At 42.0% G+C, this 21,944-nt stretch overlaps 1 protein-coding gene across 1 annotated transcript in view; it reads right to left on the bottom strand.

Annotated features, from left to right (window-relative positions):
* PARN (poly(A)-specific ribonuclease) overlaps positions 1–21,944 on the bottom strand; it is a 162,079-nt gene that overhangs the window by 54,248 nt on the left and 85,887 nt on the right. The gene's annotated exons all lie outside the window — the stretch shown is intronic.

Genomic DNA, 21,944 nt, shown 5'->3' with positions numbered 1-21,944 from the left:
CCTCTCCACGTCACCCCCTCATTCTGCTCATGGCTCCCACACCTCATTTCACCTCAGAGTCTCTAATTAAGGCCAAGGAAGTGGATGGGAATTCCCTGGTGGTCCAGTGGTTAGGGCTCCACGCTCTCACTGCCGAGGGCCCAGGTTCGATCCCTGGTTGGGGAACTAAAATCCCACAAGCCATGCGGTGTAGCAGAAAAAAAAAAAAAGCTAAAGATGTGGAGAAGAAAACACTCTCCACAAACTGGACAAAGGCTGACGTGTAGACATGGTGACATTTACTTAAAATCTACACAAAGGGAGGCAACGAAGTCAAATGGGAAAACCACAGGTTCCAAGGCCACAGTGGCCTAGGTTCAAATCCTGCCCCCGATTTTAACTTGTCTGAGGCAAGTCACCTGCCTCCCTGGGCTTCCCTTTCTTTATCCATAAAACGGGCATATCTACCGACCTCAGAAAGCTATTAGGAAGGGCAGAGAGTACATACACAGAGCTCTCAGCACAGGGCTTGGCACACGGTAGGGGCCTAAGTAATGAGGCTGTGGCTGTTAGATCACAAAACATATGGTTCAGACTAAAAGAACGGTGTCTAAGCCACATAAGATATTCTACAGTGAAACAGATTCAGCGAGCTGTATAGTTCGTCACACACTGGGGGGCGAGAAGTGAGGGGGGCCTCACAGACCTGAGTCTGCAAAGCTCACGCGATACTGCTATCATTTAGAATTGGGGTCTTTCCCACGCAAAAACGTGGAAAATACAGGAACCGATACATCAACCATACTGGACAAGTATAAAATCAAAAAGTCTGAACTATAATTTTTAAAAATTGAACTAAGACCAAACTTAGTCAATTAATTTTCACTAACTCTCCTGGCAACACCACAGTCCGCTTCTGAAACATGCATCTCATTCATTCATTCCACAAACACTGGCTCCAGGTACTGTGCTGGGCACCAGTGCATGGAGGAAGGGAAGAGATGGTCCCTGCCCAGAATAAGCTTACAATCTAGAGGAGGAGGAAAGGAACAGAAAGGATTGGTAGGGGAGCACCAGGGAGGCAGGAATCGAGGTGAGAAATGATGATTTCAGCATGAGGAGGAGCACGAGGTTGACTGTGGCAAAGAAGCTGCTGCTTAAGCTCTCGCTCCCACGGCCTCTGCCACCTGCCTCCACTTTTACCGAAGGGTGTCACCAAGGAGCACTGCTCGCATTAACCAGCCTGGGTGGTTTTTTTTTTTTTCTTTTTTCTTTTCATGGTTCCCAGCTGAAAAGTCGATTAAGAAGAAATAAAGCTACCATTTATTGAGTACTTACTATATATAAGAGCTGTGCTGACTGCTTTACAAACAAATGTATTTAGTTCTTGCTTGTTCATTTATTCACCCTTCCACCTGTTTGTGAACACAGACGCTAATGTATGAAATTCTCACTTGTTCATTTATTCATCTATCCATTCATTCATGAACAAACACACCATCTTCTATGCATGGGCAACTGGGGCTGAATCAGAGACCTGGTCCTTGTATTTGCCAGGAGGGAAGGACAGGGCACAGAGCCCCACATGTGTGCTGAGGGTTAGAAAAGCGCTCTGGAGTTTCCAGCGGGAGCTAGCTGGTCAAGCCCAGGACACAGGGACCGTTTCCCTAAGGAAAAGACATTCAGCCTTTCCTGAGACCGAAGGCTGGGAGAGCAGACAGTGTCAAAGACACTGGGGGTTGGGAAGCGTGTTCCAGGCAGAAGGAACACTGAGTGACCTATCTGAGTGAGGAGACACAGTCTTGACTGAGGAACTGAAACACGACCTTAACAGTGGAGACTAAAGAGGGAGCGGGGAGGACCTGAGGTGAAGCCGGAATGATGGACACGCCCCCAAGGGCTCCGGCTAAGTGCAGAGGGAGCCACCATGGGGTTTTAGTCACCAGGAGGGTGCGAGTGTGATCTGATGTGTGTTCCTACAAGATCACTGCGACTGAAGGGGAAAACAGGAATGGGAATGGAGAAGGCGTGGAGTAAGAAAAGAAGTCCTAGTGGAACTCTGAGGAACAGCAAACATTTAATCACCTTATAGATGGGGAGGAGCAGGCAGGGGAGCCTGGGACGCTGTGGGCCCAAGAGGAGGGGACTAACTTAGAAAGTCTCGGGCTGTGGAGCCCAGGAAGGAAGGATGGGTCAATGTACTGAGCAACCACGCAAGAGGAGACAAGGGCTCAGGGGCTTTATGGCACGGAGGTCACCAGGGACCTCGGCTAAATGAGAGGGCACGACGGCTAAGGTGATGAATCCAGACCACTGGAATTTGTAAAAGGAAAGAAGTCATGGGGAGCAAAGGGAACTGGGATCTAGGAGTCCTTTTGAAAAGATGGATTAGATTCAGCAGGTTTTCTCACTGTTGGAAGAAGCAGCAGGTGGGCCTGAGGATAAGGGACATCGAAAGGCCTGGAGAGGAAACGGGGCCCAGAGCACACGTGGGGACCCCACTTCCAAGAGAAGGGAGGAGCAGGTGCAGAGCTCAATGAATCTGGGGTAGGAAGCCCCACCCGGAAGCTGGCTGTTTTTGGGTAAAGGGAGTGGGTCTTCCCGAGAGCCCCAGAGCTGAGGCCGGGAGGACAGGAAGGGCAGAAAAGGCTGTGGAGTTGTGACTTACGAGGACCCAGCTGGAGACAGCGGCCTTCTAGGCAAAGTTACCAATCCACCCGTGCTCTTTTTCTCCTCAAAGCAACCCCACAAGGTGGGCAGGACCTCTTGTTTTTACAGACACGGAAACAGAGGCTGAGAGAGGTTGAGTAACCTGCAGAGGGCCAAGATAATGAACTGGCAGAGCTGGATTTGAATCCTCACCTCCCTGACTTTGATGCCAGGCTTCCGATGACACTTTTAACCTGCCCCTCAAAGCTGTCAACACAGCAGCTGCTCTAAACCCAAGCCAGACAAAAAAAGGTTTTCATAAATGCTGACACAGCTCCTTAAAAGATGGGGTAGTGATGTGCAGGAGGTAAGAATGATCTTATGATGGAGTCAAACAGGAGCAGATGGAGTTTCAAAAAGTTTAGAATTGAGAGTCACTTTAAGAAAAAGACAGAGAATACCTTTTTTTGTTTTTTAAATAAAGACGAAAACACAAAACTTACAATAGGGAGCTGGGAAGCAATTCCATACTTAATGGTATTGATGAACTTGACAGACAGCTGAAAGACCTAAGGCAATTTGCAACATTCTTCACACTTCATGGGAAAAAATTAAGATTGATGTCTCAACTACACAGGAATAATTTAAAGTAAAATCAAAGATCTCCTCCTAGAATGTGTGAAACGGCAGATCCTAAATGTCAGGAACACTGAATAAATTATACTCTAGGGAAGACTAAACAGTACATGTTTTAGTTATACTATTTTATGACAGTATCTTTAAGGTCTACATATACCACGAAGGAGTACAAATAAATAATAATCATGGTTTACAGACAGGTTGCCATGCACCAGATGCTGTATTAGCTCTAATATATTACCGTTATGTTCTATGATATCCTAATATATTAATCCTAACATACACTCTTTCATCTCTAATCGTACCTCTACAAAACAGCCCTATTTTGAGTATGACAAAACAGAGACCCAGATAGGTTAAGCCCCTTGCCTGACATCACAGTGCTGGACAGTGGAAAATGGCCAGATTTAACCCACTGCTGATACAACCTCCCCCTACATGGGTACCTTTCGCGCTCTAAAGGCATACAGTGTCCAGTAGGTTTTAAGTTGCAACAGTGTCACCAAACAAGACCTATCTTTTCTAGGCAACCCACTCTGATGTTTCCTATTCTGTTTCTTTTCTCTCTTCTTTTTTATTCTGGCGTCAACTAGCACTGATTTTCTGACCCACTGATGGGCCATGACTCGAAGTTTGAAACAAGCCACAGCTCACTGACACCCACCATTCAAAGTGGCATTTCTGTACGACAATGCGCTTTGTGTTCTAAAAGGTTAGTCAACAAAAGAACTTTTAGGACACAACCTATTCACCAACCAGAGCCAGTGTGTAAACTGAACTGCTGGCTTGAGGTAGTGGCCGGGTCTGCAGTCAGAGTTAAGAAGGGCTCACTGGTTCTCGTGAGCGATGTTTCAGATGCCAGACACAAATATACACCAAATATAAATGTCCCCACACACACCAACACCACACTTTTGGACTGTTAACCTTGGCAGTTTGAGCTGTTTATGAAGCATTAAATCTGCCACAATATTAGTGCTATTGTGATAACACATAAATGCACCAACTTTTCTCCACGTCCCAAGACCATGTTTACAAAAAGCCTCACAGAGCAGCATATTTTCAGACTTAAAGGTTTCAATAGGTGAAAAGCTTAAAGTCTGTTTGTGTATAAGCCAACCAGATACGGGAGATGCTGTACTGCAATATTTACACTTTCATTAAATGTCTCTCTGTGGATGTTTTGATGTGGTTTTCGTTTGATAAAAGAATTTACTTACAGCTCATGACTAGGCTTATTCATTAACCAAGTGAAACCCAGGAGGGAAGGAGGGGGCCTGGGGAGAGAATGAGAATGACAGGCCTTTATCAGCTAGGCAGGGCTGAGCTATCTTACCTGCAGGGTGAGTCATTACCCCTGGGAAGGAGGGTATCAGTCCCCAGAAGCAAACTGGCCTCTCCCAACCTAGTAAGGAGTCACAGAAATTCCATATAAACTGTCCATATAGACAACTCCGTCTATGGTTCTCGTTAACCCTTCTCTGCCACGCTACCAATCTGGAACCTCTCAGGGTTCTCAGGATGGCACCATGATGCTACCTATGAAAAGAGCCCTCTTCCTAGTCCTGCCTTGTTCTCTTCCCCGCTCCCCACCCCTGCAATCCATCTAGAGATGCAGAACCTCCTGAAATCTGCATCAAACATGACTCGCCTCTTCAGTGTCTCCAGGACACCCCGCATGTGATCTGTTACCACCAAAAAGGTGAGGAAAAAAATGCCAACACAACCTCCTTTAACACTCAGGCCAGCCTCCTTGGTGCCTGCATGGAGCCTCACTGGCACTGTGTCCAGCCTCTATGGAGAGAGAATCGATTCATAACAAAAGCAATGAAATCTGCTCTTCAGACCACAGGTTGCCTTGGGACAATGCAAGGTATTTGTTATAACTGGCAATGTCTGACTTCAGAAAAGTATACAGAAAGAATCACAAGCTTCTCCAATGAGGAAATAAAGAATGACGAAGTTAGCCTTGTTTTCCACATCAGTTTTACTCTTTGCCTTTGCTGACACTATGTGCCCAACAACTAATATATTTCACTAGTGGGTTCTGTCTGTAGACCACACAGTAAAACCCTACAGATCACCAAACAGGCCAAAGGGGCAGCACAAAACTGAGTAAGAATTACTTTGGTTTTTAAAGTCCCATCCCATCTTGGCTTTTAACACATTCATTCTACACTTGTATTATTTTTCTCCTTTTAAGTCACCAAACCATTTCCCTATGGGCTTTAGGAGTTTAAGAAGACTAATCCACCTCTTTATTTTCTTCATCCTTAAGTCTGTCCCCCTGTTATGGGAGGTGGTCGCTGCCATCATCAGTGGTCAGACCTACAGGCAGCATTTGGGTCTGACACAAGCATGTTAAGCTGCCAAAAGCAGCTGAAGCAGCTGAAGCAGCTCGGTGTCAAGCACATACATACACAGGAGACTGTGGGATGGAAAGATAGGAGAGAGAGGGACGAAGAGAGGGATGGGGAGAGGAAGGGGGAGGGGAGAGCATGCCTGCCCCGAGAGGCGGCCAGAGAGTGAGCTTCTCCCATTCGGTGAGGAAGTGCTTTTAGAAGATGGCAACTCCCCAAATTCAGAGAAGTAACAAGTTTTTCACCACTCCTGAACATTTAAAGAACCTGTGAAATATTGTGCCAGCAGGAGAATAAGGCAGATTTTCTTTTTTAATTGATACTGGCATTGGTCAACTTTCCTGTCTGAAGTTGTTAAGATCTCTACATTGTTCTGAACAGTCATTTTGTTTTCTACATCCTAAGGAGAAGTAAATGTAGATCTTTTTGTGTGTTTTGGACATCCAATGGAAAATCGACTGGTTAGAAAACAAGAGTCAAGTGTTACATTTTAAAACACTTATATGAAAAAAGAAATTGAATACAGTGGCAAGTGTTGTTATACTGCTACACTTTAAAGCAGTGGTCCCCAACATTTCTGGCACCAGGGGCTGGTTTCATGGAAGATAATTTTTCCACACACGGGGGTGGGGTGGGGGGTATGGTTCAGGCAGTGACGCGAGTGATGGGGAGCCATGGGGAGCGGCAGATGAAGCCTGGCTCACTTGCCCACCGCTCACCTCCTGCTGTGCCACCCGGTTCCTAACAGGCCAAGGACCGGGGACCTGGGGACCCCTGCTTTAAAGTATTTTGGTGTATTTTATAACATTACATCTTAAAATTCCCAAAGGCTCAAGAGCTTCCGACAACATCAAAATGCTTAACACAAATTAGGAAATTGAAAAACAACTTTTGAAAGTCATGTATCGGTAGAGCAGAACACAGAATGCTTTCTGATTGATAACGGAGCGTTCAGGGATTTTAAAGTACTCTCTACTTTTATTTTTCCCTAGAAAAATATTATCACCCTTTAAATGATAACTCTGCAGTCCCACATCTAATGCCTCTAACATAAGTAAAGTCTCATTTTAAAGCATGTAAACTGAAGTTTAATGAATGAATTTACTTATCCTGCCTTTGCATAGCATTATGCTATGATTTCAATGAAGAAAAAATATGAGTATCTGACAGCAACTTGCATGGGACAGAGCTGCAAAGCTCTACAAACCACGTTTCTGCAGGGCACTCACAGACTGGTCCCGCACCAGGTTAGGGCAGCAGTTAGAGGCCTTCACCAACAGGAAATGCACAAGCCACGCTTCCTTCTAAGGCTACAACTGGATCCTTCTGTCAAAACCAAATCAGCAGCACGGAGGTGCATGGCTATATACAACACACTCAGTGCAACGGTCCACAGGTCTGACTCACAAATGAAACAATTTTGACTAATGTAAAAAAAGAACATGTTTTCGGTAACCAATCTCCCTCAGGACTTGATTTGGGAGGCAAACTGTCCAGCTTCTACCTTTAAATGATAGACAAAAGAGAACAGAGGAGAGAGCAAATGTTAAGATACAGGCAGAGGTGTGAAAAATAAAGAAGAAAGTCGGCTTGCAGAGCCAAGTTTATCTCCTACTCTGCCCTGAGTAGTCAGCCAAGAGCTGATAGAGGGCTTTTTCCTAAAGTAGGTAGAAAAAAATCCCCACCAGTGGGGGTTGCCAGGCAACCTGCCACATTTTACTAAAGCAGGAGCAGCAAGAATCCCCAGAGGGCAGCTGGAATGCCGTGTAATGCCTTCTCCCAAGATCCAGGCGCACACTTGCCCCACAAGCCCACCCTGGGGCGGACGCACACATGGGGAACAGCTATCTGAGTGCAGCCTGAAAGTCACGGACGTGGTGCAAAATTCACTCCAATCTCGGCCCGCTCTTCTCCAGCTCAGGCCAGAGCGCAGCCGGGATTCACTGCTGTCGCCAAAAAAAGCACAGGCAGACCCTGTAACTTGGTTCTCTGCAAGTCTGGACTAAATGCCGTTGGGTTTTTTTTTGGCTGTACTGTGTGGCTTGCAGGATCTTAGTTCCCTGACCAGGGATTGAACCCAGGCCATGGCAGTAAAAGTGCCGAGTCCTATCCACTGGACTGCCAGGGAACTCCCTGTTGGGATTATTTAAATTAAAAAAAAAAAAATTTATTTTTGAGCAATTCGTGATTTAAAAGATTTTAATACAACTGTAGGAGCAGAAAGGCCCGATGGAATGAGTGTACACTCTGGGGCTGGAAAGTCCTACCACTGGGCTCCCACTTCACCTCTCTGGGCAACTGTTGCCTTGTCCTTGAGCTGAGGTGCTATCCACAGGTCATTTCAGGGAAAGCACCTAGCACAGTGGAGTTGCAACAGCATGTGTGCAACAGTGTGTCTGTGTGGAGAAGACAGGCAGGGAGGCTAAAGGTGAAAACCACGTTTAGTCAAAGTTACCCTTGAAAATTCCCTTTGGAGGTGTCATGCCAGCATCCAATGTGGCTGTTTTTCCCTCCAGTGTCAGAGCACTCCACTAATTCTCCTCTTGCACACCAGGCTTGCATGTGAGGACCAGGTTACTGAAGACACACGTGGGTGAGCACACTTATATTTCTAATCGGCAGGGGTCACCCGACAGGCGGAACTTGAGAATGGATATTCTCGTGGGAAAAGCAGGATCCCTAGCTCCCATTTCATCACCGACTCACTCACTTTCACTGAGTGGACTGACAAGCAAAACCAGTCTCACTACCGAGAAAATAATTTCCCCAATGAGTACATTTGAATTCATGCAAGTTTAAAAATTTTATGATGCTTCTCTAGTTGCAACCGAGTGAATACATAACCCAGGCCTTTGTGCCCATCCTCTGAGCACACAGACCCCAGCTAGTCCTTCTAGATAGGAACATGTTCCAGTCACTTTATGTCACCACTGATATTTCTCCCAGAGAGAGTATCTAACACAGCTATTTCTCTCTGCTTCACAGCAGCCTGGGGCTTGCGATGATTACATGCCACTGAATAACTGTGGCTTGACGTCCCAGAGCATGGATTTCACTGGAGAGCAGGGAGGAAAAGTTAAATAATTAATCTGGTCATTTAAAACATTTTAATATTAAAATAAAATGGATGTATTATAGAGTGGAATTTTTCAAATTTGCGAGGATGGTTTAAATAAAACACGAGACTGCAGAGAAATGCCAACTCGCGCTCCCCTCCTCTCTCCCCACTGCACTGCCCCCCCAGGTGCCCTTGAGCATCCTGTCTGCTCCCCTTTGGTGTTAGGGGTACTTGGTGGAGTTTAAGAATAGCCTCCTCCCACAGAGGCCCTTTGTAATAAATATTAACTGAATGAACGACCCATTCTTTCTGGTGTAGTGAGAGCACCAAAAGGGGGAAAGAAACCCCTGACTCCTCTTCTTGGCATCCAGGTGGTAAATGTCATGTTCACGAGTGGTTTACACAAGACAACTCATACTCTCAGTGCACACACGACACTCACGGACCTGTTAGTTCTTCGTGAATAGGAGCAATCCTGGAAAGAGCTGACCGGTGTGAGAAAAGGGTAATGCAGTTATCTATTTTCTCCTGTGAAGGTGACAGAAATGGATGTATCACGTATGAGCAAGGAAAGACGAGGGCAGCCTCAGCTGAGAGGGTGCGCTCCCACAGTTCAAATCCATCTGTCTGAAAGGGGTGATAATACCCCTCTTTCTCTGCATACCTGTGGTCATAATGGGAAGGTGGGAATCCTGTCCTGTAAGCTCACAGCCTGACCCTCATTCACCTGACAAGTATTTCTCGGCCAAAGTGAAGTGGTCACCTTGCATCCATCAGCTCATCTACCAAATGATCTGGACCAGGAACTGGGTGAGCTTTGAGCAGCAGAGGCCACCTGCCCCTAGAGCTGCAGTTACCACCTCCTGAGACTACATCCCATATGGTACCCTAGTAGGCTCTGCTACCATCACTGTCTAGAGAAAACAGCAATCTGTTGAACGACTTGCCTGAAGTCCTGCAACTAGTATAAGGAGAGGAGCTGGCATTCAGACCCGAGGCGTCTTGGTCACCCTACCAACCAGGAAGAATGATGTCAAGGAAGCGACCAGGCACTCGCCACCTGGTCTGCTAGCTGTTCTCTGAAGCAGGGAACACAGGCGATGGTGTTGGTCCCTTCTATGTGCCATCTTCAGCAGACAGGTCCACTGACTGTCAGTGGGTGTTCTGTCTGAATGAGAGGGGTGCACCCTTTGACCCAGTATTCCTCTTTTAGGAAACCAGTCTATGAAAACAATCTGAAATGAGGACTAATTTTTAATGCACAAAGATGTTTAAGGATAAAAAACATATATATATATATAAAACCACAAGCATAAACCTCCAAAATGTTCAACAGTAGGGGGAACAGCCAAACAATTGCACTATTCAAATTCATCAAAAATTACACTTTTCAGGGGGATAAGAACCAAGCAATAAATAATCAATAAATTCGCTCACTAGTTATTTGGACAAAAGTAACCTGAATGCCTACCTCACAGGCTACATCATTGATTCATTCAACAAGTATTTGCTGATTACCTACTATGTGTCAGGTACTATTTTAGGCACTGAAAGTACATGGAGAATAAAAATCTTCACCCTCCTGGAGGGTGGTTATATGGGTGTGCTCACTTTGAGGTAATTCATTGAGTGGTATACTAACGACGCATCCACTTTTCTATATGTATGTTAAACCTACATTTAAAAGTTAAAAAAAGCCTGGTATCATGGAGCTTATATTCCAGTGGTAGAGTACAGACACTAAACAAAAAAGTAAAATACATTGTGTATATATAGTGCTATGGAGAAAGAGAAAAGCTGGGAGTGCTGAGATGGGAGTTGCAATTTTAAATAAAGTGGTCAGGGAAAGCCTTACTGATAGAATTGCCAAATAAAAATAGAGGACACCAAGTTAAAGTTGAATTTCAGATAAGCAACAAATCATTTTTTAGTATAAGTACATTCCATACAATATTTGGGCCATGCTTAGTTTAGGCAAAATCTGGCAACCCTACTTACTGATAAGATGGCATTTGAGTAAACCTCATTCCTAATGGATTTAATACTTAATGCTTCTAAGTAGGACACCAAAGGCAAACACTATAAAAGAATAAATTGATAGTTGTTACTATGATAATATGTAAAGCTTTGGGGTAGCAAAATAGACTATATTAAGATGTATACAACAAACTGGGACAAATATTTGCAAAATACATAACCCAGCATTAGTCTCCCTAAGCTTCAATTTCTTCTGTAAAATGAAGGGGGAAGATGGTACCTGCATTTCATAAAATCGTTATGAAGATTTCAGAGCAGTGTCTAGTAGCTAATAACTAATGGCTTACTAAATGTTAGAAATGAATAATCATAATAAAAGTATACTCACAAATCAATAAGAAAAGCACACAACACACAAAATGAGACGAACCAATTAAACTTCTCAAAATAATTCTAGTGTGCACTTTGCAGAACATAAACTAAAATCTGAATGGCATCCTTGCACAAGTATTACCCATAGGATACTTGTTAATACAAAGGGGGAGAGCTACAATGGAGATTTCTGAGGCCACCATTTAACAAAATTATCAAACAAAACATCAGTAATAATGGAACAAATAGACAGTGTGTGTGCCTCAGTGTGACGTGCTAAGAGGACATCGCCTATGGAGCCCTCCTGTCAGACACGTGTAATCCCAGGAGACAAACCCAAATCGAAGGACACCACAAAACAACACCTGGTCTGAACTCTTCAGAAAGTGTTAATGTTATAAAAAACAAAAACAGGCTGAGGAACTGTTCCAGATTAAAGGAGATTAAAGAGCTATGATGACTCTACTAACTTCGAAGATGAAGGAAGGGGACCAGGAGCCAAAGAATGGGGGTGGCCTCAAGAAGGTGGAGAAAAAGCAAAAAAACGGATTCCCCCCTCCAGCCTCCAGAAGGAACACAGCTTTGCTGACACCTTGATCTTAGCCAAGTGAAACCAATTTGGGACTTTTGCCCTCCAACTGTAAGACACTCCAACTAAACTGTAAGATAATCAGTTTGTGTTGTTTTAAGCCACCAAGTTTTTGGTAATTTGTCACAGCAGCAGTGGAAAACTAATACCAGTGTTTGTTTTTGTTTTTTTACAACCTGTAGAAGTTAAATTGTAGAAAATTGAGAGAAATACAACCACTTCCTGTCCCTAGTTATGCAAATGATTTCTGTTCACAGGACTGTAAAAATACATTGTCTAGTGTGTTAAATTCTCATTTGAATTGCTTTTAACATCTTATTAGTTTTTTCATTAATTAATGAGTTGAATAAAATCTTTGACACTTGTTTAAAAAAAGAGAATTATGATGACTAAATGCAATACATGATTTTGACTTGATCTTGGATCAAAAAATAAAATAAAAAACTGTAAGAGTGTTGAGACATTTGGAGAAATTTTATTATGGCCTAAACATTAGATCGTATCAATATCATAAATTTACTTTAATAATAATAATAATAATACATATATACATACTTGTATATGTATATATTATGGATGCATGTGTGTGTGTATATGTACAGAGTGAGGGGGAGATAAAGCAAATGTAACAAATGCTGCCGTCTTACCTACAGTGTTATAGGTTTAAAAGTTTTCAAAGTAAAAAGAGAAAATACCAAAAATAAAATGAAAAGAACTGCTGATAAGAACAGTTTTAAAAAGATAAATACCTAACACTGTACGGATTATAAACTGATATAACCTTTATACAGGGCAACCTGACAATATATGAGAAATTCTTATTTTTAAACTTCTTCTTTTAAACCAATTCTCTGGCTCTATCATGTTATAGACAGAGGCCAAGTGAAATTCCAGAGATTTTATAATTTTGTATTTGCAGTTCCTCCTTTCACACAAAATTCTTCTGCCCAAAGAGGTTTAAGAGTGTTAAAGTTAAACAATGCATTAAAAATGAAAACTCACCTAACAATTCTATAATAAGAATATTATTGAGTAAATTATGGTGTATCAACTTGATGGTTTATTTAACTCATGTAACCCGTTAAAATCTTTTCATAGAGTTTGTAGGGGAGCAAAATTTGCCACCCCAAAATGTGTCTATTTAGCATTAGGATTGTTTTCTTTCTTTTTTTTTTTTTTTTGCAGTACGCGGGCCTCTCACTGTTGTGGCCTCTCCCGTTGTGAAGCACAGGCTCGGGATGCGCAGGCCCAGCGGCCATGGCTCACGGGCCCAGCCGCTCCGCGGCATGTGGGATCCTCCCGGACCAGGGCACGAACCCGTGTCCCCTGCATTAGCAGGCGGACTCTCAACCACTGTGCCACCAAGGAAGCCCTAGGATTGTTTTAAGCTGATTATTTTTAAGAAACAAAACCCTTAGGAAGTCTTTGTTTTTAACCCCTTCTCTTCCTTTAACTGCCTAAAAGAATTTGGATAAAGGGCCTGATCTAGGAAGAGTACTACCGCCAGAGATGTCTGCAAAGATATGGGCAAAGTGAGGTTGGGGGAACTCAGCAGGGCCTGGAGACCCCAGTCCTGTCTGTGTCCCATTGTCTCTGCAGGGCCCAGCAAACGTTTGCTTACCAAACATTTATTTTCCCATCTCCATGTGAAATGCCTTCCTCCCCCTTTGAAGTCTCAAACCCCTACCCCTTTCTCCTCCTCTCAGAAGGCATATAAGCCTCAACTGCCTAATTTATCCTAGGGTCTCAGGTTTCTTACGGAGCCTCTAGTATGTACGCAATTAAGTTTGTTTTTCTCCTGCTAATCCATCTCGTGTCAATTTAATTCTTAGACCAGCCGGAAGAACCTAGAAAGGGTAGAGGGAAACTGTTTCCTTCCCCAACAAGCTTAAATAACTTGAGAAAATTTCTCAACAACTATTATTAAAAATAGAAAAAATTAAAGCATGTACAATTATACCCACATAAAATAAAGAGGCAAAATACTAAAAAAAAAAAAAAAAAGAAACCAACAGAATGTTATGATGATTATTTCTAGGTGATTTTTAACTCATTTGTGTGTATGTTTCTGTAATGAACATGTATTCATTTCATTTTTTAAAATACTTTTTAAAAATAAAAGACAAAAAATTTGGCATTCTTAGACTTGCAACAGAGTGGAATATTTTTGTTACTGTAATTACCCGATTAGACATCTGAAAGCTGAGTGCAGGGAACACAGGCTCATAGTCCCACAGTGCTGTGTCCTCTGTAATAATTAAAAGAGAGCCCTATTCAAAAAGAAAACTTTTTAACTGACTGTGGGATAGCAAAGTTTTTGATAATTACAGAGGAAGGTTATGAGCTATGAATATGTTTACACATACTATTATTTTTTTAACATCTTTATTGAAGTATAATTGCTTTACAATGGTGTGTTAGTTTCTCCTTTATAACAAAGTGAATGAGCTATACATATACATATATCCCCATATCTCTTCCCTCTTGCGTCTCCCTCCCACTCTCCCTATCCCACCCCTCTAGGTGGTCACAAAGCACCGAGCTGATCTCCTTGTGCTGACGCATACTATTATTAATATGCTGAAAATGTTATATTCAAAAGGCTTGATTCGATGCCAGCAAAGACCAAATAAATTTTCTTTGAGACAGAGCAGTCTCAATATTTTATTTAATTAATTGTGTGTTTGGCTATAGCTCAACCTCAAAAATCCTAATCTAGGCTGAACCAAAATTCCACAATTCATTTCATTTTTAACTATAGGCTTAAGAGAACAGAGTTATCACACACTAAACGAAAATCTCAATATCATTTCTGAATGTAGGCAAGTCAACATCTTAAGCTGACAACTTTCAACGTTCAATAGAATTTAAAAATTATTCTTGAAAGTAAAGCGTTCTGAGAATAATAAAATTATTCCGAGAATCCAGAAGGTAAAATTTTTAAAAGGCAAAAATTCCAAAGAATAAGCTAAATTATAAATAAATAAAATTATTCTGAAATAATTAAGTAAAATTATTCTGAGAAATAAAATAATCCACTTAGAAGACTTAACCTGCCTGGAATGACCTCTCAAGACAGCCATCTCCATTGAGAAAGGAACCTCTCCTACAAGGCTACAATCTGCCAAAGAGATGTAAACAATGTATCAATCTGCTTATTTGACCTTACTGATCAGCCCCTGATGTGGCTTCCAGACAAGGTACCCACTGCATGGATGGGCACTCCAACTTCTAGCCTGCATCTTAGAATACTCATTCGGCTGGCCCTGCTCCCTCACAGAAAGCACAAACAGTGCACTTAAGAGTTACTGAATTGAGTGTGGAGAGAAGGGGAAGAGCGAGCTTAATTCAATAAATATGACTTTCTGCATGATTGTTTAGTAATTTTTTCTTTGGCTATAAGTAAACAGATAATTTTAAAATGTTGTCACAAATGACAAAACTATGTAATTACCAATACATTTTTTTAAAATTTTGTTGAAGTATAGTTGATTTACAATGCTTTGTTAATTTCTGCTGTACAGCAAAGTGATTCAGTTATACACAGATATACATTCTCTTTCACATTCTTTTCCATTATGGTTTATCACAGGATACTGAATATAGTTCCCTGTGCTATACAGTAGGACCTTGTTGTTTATTCATCCAATATATAACAGTTTGCAACTGCTAATCCCAAACTCCCAGTCCTTCCTTCCCACCCTCCACCCCCGCACCCTGGCCCCGGCAACCAAGTCTGTTCTCTATGTCTATGAGTCTGTTTCTGTTTCATAGATATGTTCATTTGTGTCGCATTTTAGATTCCATATATAAGTGATATCATGATATTTGTCTTTCTCTTTCTGACTTACTTCGCTTAGCATAATAATCTCTAGATCCATCCATGTTACTGTAAATGGCGTTATTTCATTCTTTTTTATGGCTAATATTCCACTGTATATATGTACCACATCTTTATTTATTCACCTATTAATGGCCATTTAGGTTGTTTCCATGTCTTGGTTGGTCACTGTAAATAGTGCTGCTATGAACACAGGAGTGCATGTATCTTTTCGGATTATAGTTTTGTTTGGGTATATGCCCAGGAGTGGGATTGGTGGACCATATGGCAACTCTATTTTTAGTTTTTTGAGGAACCTCCATACTGTTTTCCATTCCAATATGTTTTCTTATGAAGAGATATTTGGGGGATCAAAATTTTAAACACTATACCCCATTCATCACTTAAGAGAGCTATCAAATGTATAACAAATAATAAAGATAAACTTATATCATCATCATCATTATTGTTTAAAACTCACAAATATGAAGCTCAAATACTCGGTCAAATATCACCAACATCTAAGAGTATGTGAAAAGCATTTTTATATGTAATATTAACACAAGTGTGAGGGCAAAATGTATTAAATCAGAGATTTTTATAGCTGGAGGGAAAAAAAAAGCCTACAGAAGCAACTGTTTCAGGTAGAATCCTGCTCCATAGGAATAAGTGCATTTCCCAACCCTTGGGGGAGGGTGTAAATATTTTTCTATTCTTGAAGGAATAAACATTTTGGCGTCGTATTTCTTTAGTAAAGAAGGAAGAATATGGTTAAATGTCCTTGTTACTTCTAGTCCCTAAGAAATGGGTTTCACAGCTCACCAGAGTTGAGATATACAACTTATCATGCTAACATATTCCTAACAGTTTTCTTTCAGAGAAGAGTTTAAATCCTCACCCAGAGCCAACAGACAAACAAAAACACCCCAACAAAACAATGACAAAAACAAATGGTGGAAACATTCCTCTTCAGAAAAGATTCCGAGACACCCAGCAATTAAATTTAACCTGCTCAGCGTTGCTGCAGGCTTTTCAAGCATCTCTGCAGTTGAAGACTCTACCCACAGGGGAGAACACACCGCAGAGGGTTGAAAGAATGTGTTCATTTGTGAGGAAAAGGAAAAGGTCAGGGCCATTTCCAAAGTATGGGGTAATGAATTTCACCAAACAAATTTCAACAAAGGCTGCAGGAAAACCAAGTGAAACAACATATCCTCCTAAAGCTGTAAACTGCCATCCAGGGTAGCTTTTAAAAGCAATACATATGCAATAGCCAACTTAACCAGTACTGTATTTTTCTAACATTTTCACAAATTCTTGAAAAACAATGAAGGCTGGGAAAATGATCTACTTAGAGATAATTAAGTGCCTGTATAGAACCACAAATTATGTAGGTTTTATAAAAATTCACTTTTTTAAAGCACAAAAAGAAAGATTAATCTGTATGATATGAAGATGATCAAGGCCTTAAAGAGAAAGGAAACAGCTGCTTAATCAAAATGACAAATAAGGAAACCCAAACCTTGAGCTGGACTTCGTTTCTTAATTTGTCATTCTGCTTTTCCAAAGACCATACCAGGTCACCTAGTTTTAAACCCAGGTCTTCACTGACAACCACAGAAGCACACAGCAGCAGACTACCTAGCTACCACCATCCTGGCACATGGTGTTTTGACTTGCTATGCAGACAATGCTTATCTTCTAGCCAAGCTTGCTTTTCTGCTGTGCTAAACCAGGAAGAAGAAGAGACAGAAAAAATCTATACAGAGAGCAGAAAATGTAGAAAAGAACTGAACCACAGAGGGGGGAAAAAAATTCACCAATGTCAAAAGTTCTGAATGCCACCCAATCACGGGTTGCTCAATAAAGGTAGTTTCTGGAGGGAATTCCCTGGCAGTCTAGTGGTTAGGACTCTGCACTTCCACTGCAGGGGGGCCGGGTTCAACCCCTGGTTGGGGAACTGAGATCCCGCAAGCCGCTCGGTGTGGCCAAGGGAAAAAAAAAAAGGGCAGTTTTTGGATCATTTTCCCTTCTTATGAGTCCCAAAAACACATAAAAATCAGATGACAAGTTCTTAACTCTTCTATTATCTCCAATCTATACAAGTATTTCCTGTCAACTGTACATTAGTCTTCCCTTATTTAAAAAAATAAAACAAAATTAAAAATTCACTGCTAGCTCAAAACCTAAAAGCACACAGCTTGCTTATCTCCATGAGTTGACACAGGATGATAAGTCCAAGGTTCCATTATCTGTTAAAGGTCAAGGATGAAACAGCTTGGCCTGTTCTAGGGACACAGCCTATACCCCACACCCCTAATGCCCTGATCAGAAGTGCATGCCGTTGTTCACAAAGGAGAGGGAAAGAGAGTCCAGACACATTAACAGAAATCCACTCCAACTGCTGAGAAAACCCCAAGCCACATCCTATTTGATGGCTCATTAAAAAAGGAAAAACTTACTTGGGAAGTGCTCAAGCAGCAGACGAATTCCAACACTAGTCAGAGAGGGAAGCTAATAATACATCACACATAACGTAAGTTTGAATCACCACACTGAAATCATGAGAAAACTATGAGACGACATATCCTTGGCTCTCTTCTGCCTCCTGAATTATTAGGCTTAACAGATTCAAGTTGAGATCCATGTACTTAGAGGGTTAAATGCATCTAAAAAGTAATTCTGAAAAGCCTTTAAGAGCTAAAAATAAGTGATTTTTCTTTTCTCCTCCTGGAAGGCATAAGTTAAAAAGCCACTAATTGTGTATAAAACACAGTAAGACAAATAACATTATCTTCCACGCTGGAGGTAGAGCTGCCATGGAGTGGAGCACTTCCTAAGCGCCAGGCCTGCACCAAGTGTGGTACCAACAATCCTCTCACTCAGCCTCATCCATCCTGGGAGGCCGGCAAATGGGGTCTCTGTGAGAAGGAGGCTTGCTGACTCTCTACAGATGGATGAGCAAAGGACTATTTCAGCTTCGTTTTCCACAGGAGGAAACCTAGGCTCAGCAGTCGGGATAAGTAACTGGCCAACACCGGTTAAGCACGTTAAGAACCAGGCCCCGGAAATCAAAGTGAGGCCATGGCACACCAAACAGGCCTGCTCTTTGCACTCTGCCTTACGGTCTCCGATATCTCTTTTTATCCATAAGCTTCTACAAAACTTTACCTTTCCAGGTGAAACTAACAATAAAAGCAGTCATCTTGTTCATTTTAAAGAGTTTTTTTTCTTTCCTTTTTTTTTTTTCTTATAACTAAAATAAATGCTTCTCTTCCAGGACCACCTAAAAACATACTTTCAGAACTTCAGCAAATATACTATTAAAAATAAAAATATTACAGAACTGTAGGTTTGCTAATAAAGAATACAAATATGGACTATTTATTATATATATTCATTTTATCTGAGGTCTCTCAAAATCGCTATGAGGGAGTCATTCGTAGGCCATGACAAATGGGTCCCATCATTAATCATTCTAGTTCCCTGCTGGATATCCTGTAAAATCCTGTATATACCATATATACTGTGATACACCACACTGTCTTGAGTTATGACCCAATCTATGTGGCTGTGACTGGTACAACTGTTTAGACAGCTCACTAAGAACAAAATCTGTAACTTGGCCTAAGGCCCTGCTTGATGGGGCCCTGCCCAGCTGCCCAGCTGCCCCGTCACCTCTTCCCCACTCCCTCACAGCGCTGGCCTTGCTCCCTCTTGCTGATAAGCCTTTGAAAAAGGTGCTGCGTCTGCCTAGACTGCTCCCCACCACAAAGCTCATACTCACTACTCCTTCACTTGTTAGCTCAAAACTCTCTTTCTCAGGGAAGCCTCCCCTAGACTAGCTCTGTTTCTCCTGTTCTGTCCTCTCATCTAGCACTTTCCACACTTTATTAAACTAATTTCTGCCTCTCCCACTAGACTCCAAACTCCACGGGGTTGGGGTATGTGTTGCTTACCCCCTGCATCCTCAGCACCCAGCATATATGCACTAATTTGATAAACTGTTGAGAGCCTTGTGTGTGTCAGGAACCGTTCTAGGTACTGGGGATCTACCATGGACCTCTGATTCTAATAAGGGGAAATAGACATGAGGAAGTGTACAAACTAAATGAAAAATCAAACAACCACAGTGCTTTGGAGAACAGTAAGGCAAGAAGTAGGGGGAGGTGTGGAAGAGTTACTTTCAAATGGAGTGGTAAGGCAAAGAAATGTGGGGCAATGATGTGACAGAGGTGAGGTGAGGGAATGTGAATCACTAAATACCTGGGGAAAGATCATTCCAATTGGGGGAAGCAGCTTGTGAAAAGGCCTGCAGCAGGAGTATGCCTGGAAGGAGCAGGCATATAGTGGGCACTTGATAATGATGTTTTGTATAAATGAGACAGCATAGAAAAGCTACATAAGATCAAGCTGTTAATTATCACAGATGCCAAGGGGAAGTTAAGTTTTCATCATATAACTTCTCTATTGGTAATAAAACACCATGTGGTCCACAGAACAAACGCAGAAAAGCTTCTTTACCAACTCCCCAAATCAACACTTACCTGTCCCTTACTGTCTCTTCAAACCAAACTTGCCTTTGTTATTGTGTTGGTCAAATTCTAAAATATATACTTGCTCCTGTCTCTCACAGCTCAGCCATAAGCAACTCATACAAAACTTGAACCTAAGTACTTGGAGATGTTAACTTCCTTTTTAAACCAATGTCCCCAGTACAAACATGAACTGGCTTTAACCCATCTCAGGTAGCAAATTCTACGGTATGTTTCATTGCCGTTAAATCACTAGAACTGACAAGTGAACTCAAATACATATACATGAAAATATTTTATTGCTAACATAATGTTTCTCCAGAGGTTTTAATAGTTAAAAAAAAAAAAAAACCAGTCAAAATGAGTAACAGAAAAGGATTGTGCTCAAATCCCATAGGAAGTTATTAAAAAAGAAGCAAAAAAATTATCCCTATGGCCAACGAAAGCATGCCAGAAAGACATGCCTACAAAGGGGATGAAAGTTGTGCCTAATATTTTGAAATGAACTGTAAAAATTTAAGAGAATGATATAATATATGTGAGAATAAAATCAGAACTAGAAATACTCAGAAATGAGGGGACGGTACTCAAGAAAACATTAGAACTCAAGAAAGAATTCGATATGAAAGAAATCATTTTATAAATGTAGACTAAATTAGAAAGAATACAAGAATGAATAGATGCAACATGTCTTAAGAGACAGAGACGATGAAAAAGAGGAAAAATTTTAAACCAAAAAGAAACGAAGAGGTTAAAAATGATTAGAAACTAAGTGACAGAAGATAAGCGAAGAAGATTCAAACAGATACAATAGCAGTTCTCATGGGCAAAAGCAATGAATAGAACAATACTGAAAGTTAAAATTCATGACAGGGCTTCCCTGCTGGCACAGTGGTTAAGAATCCACCTGCCAATGCAGGGGACATGGGTTCGAGCCCTGGTCTGGGAAGATCCCACATGCTGCGGAGCAACTAAGCCCGTGCGTCACAACTACTGAGCCTGCACTCTAGAGCACGCGAGCCACAACTACGGAGCCCATTAGCCACAGCTACCGAGCCCACGCGCCTAGAGCCCATGCTTCTCAACAAGAGAAGCCACAGCAATGAGAAGCCCATGCACTGCAACAAAGAGTAGCCCCTGCTCGCCACAACTAGAGAAAGCCTGTGTGCAGGCAGCAACGAAGACCCAAGGCAGCCAAATAAATAAATAAATAAATAAATTTATAAAAATAAATAAGTAAAGGGGCTTCCCTGGTGGCGCAGTGGTTGAGAGTCCGCCTGCCAATGCAGGGGACACGGGTTCGTGCCCCGGTCCAGGAGGATCCCACATACCGCAGATCGGCTGGGCCCGTGAGCCATGGCCACTAAGCCTGCGTGTCCGGAGCCTGTGCTCCGCAACGGGAGAGGCCACAAGTGAGAGGCCCGCATACCGCAAAAAATAAATAAATAAATAGTAAGTAAAATAAATTTCATGACGTGACAACTTTGCTGAAGTAACCAAAAAAACAAACAAACAAAAAACAACAAAAGAGGCAATACTGCACACTGAAAGGACACACCACATACCTGGGAAAACTGATTCAAAACAACCAGCCTGAAGACATATCCTAGTAAAGCTAGTAGACTTTAAAGCAAAAAATCTTTGGGGCATCCGTTCGAAAAGAGCAAGTCATTTAGAAGGGAAAAAAGTCTGACTGCCTTTGAGAGAAGCACTTCAAGCCAGAAGAAAATGGAATGTCATATGTAAAATACTCAAAGAGGGATTCCCTGGTGGCGCAGTGGTTAAGAATCCACCTGCCAATGCAGATTGAGCACTGGTCTGGGAAGATCCCACATGCCGCGGAGCAACTAAGCCCATGCGCCACAACTACTGAGCCTGCGTGCCACAAGTACTGAGTCCGCATGCTACAACTACTGAAGCCCGCACGCCTAGAGCCTGTGCTCTAGAGAAACCACCGCAATGAGAA

Source organism: Phocoena phocoena, chromosome 15, assembly GCF_963924675.1.
Source record: "Phocoena phocoena chromosome 15, mPhoPho1.1, whole genome shotgun sequence".
Lineage (NCBI taxonomy): Eukaryota > Metazoa > Chordata > Mammalia > Artiodactyla > Phocoenidae > Phocoena > Phocoena phocoena.
Note: the sequence above shows the minus strand (reverse complement) of the source record. Positions and strands in the feature narration are given on the sequence as shown.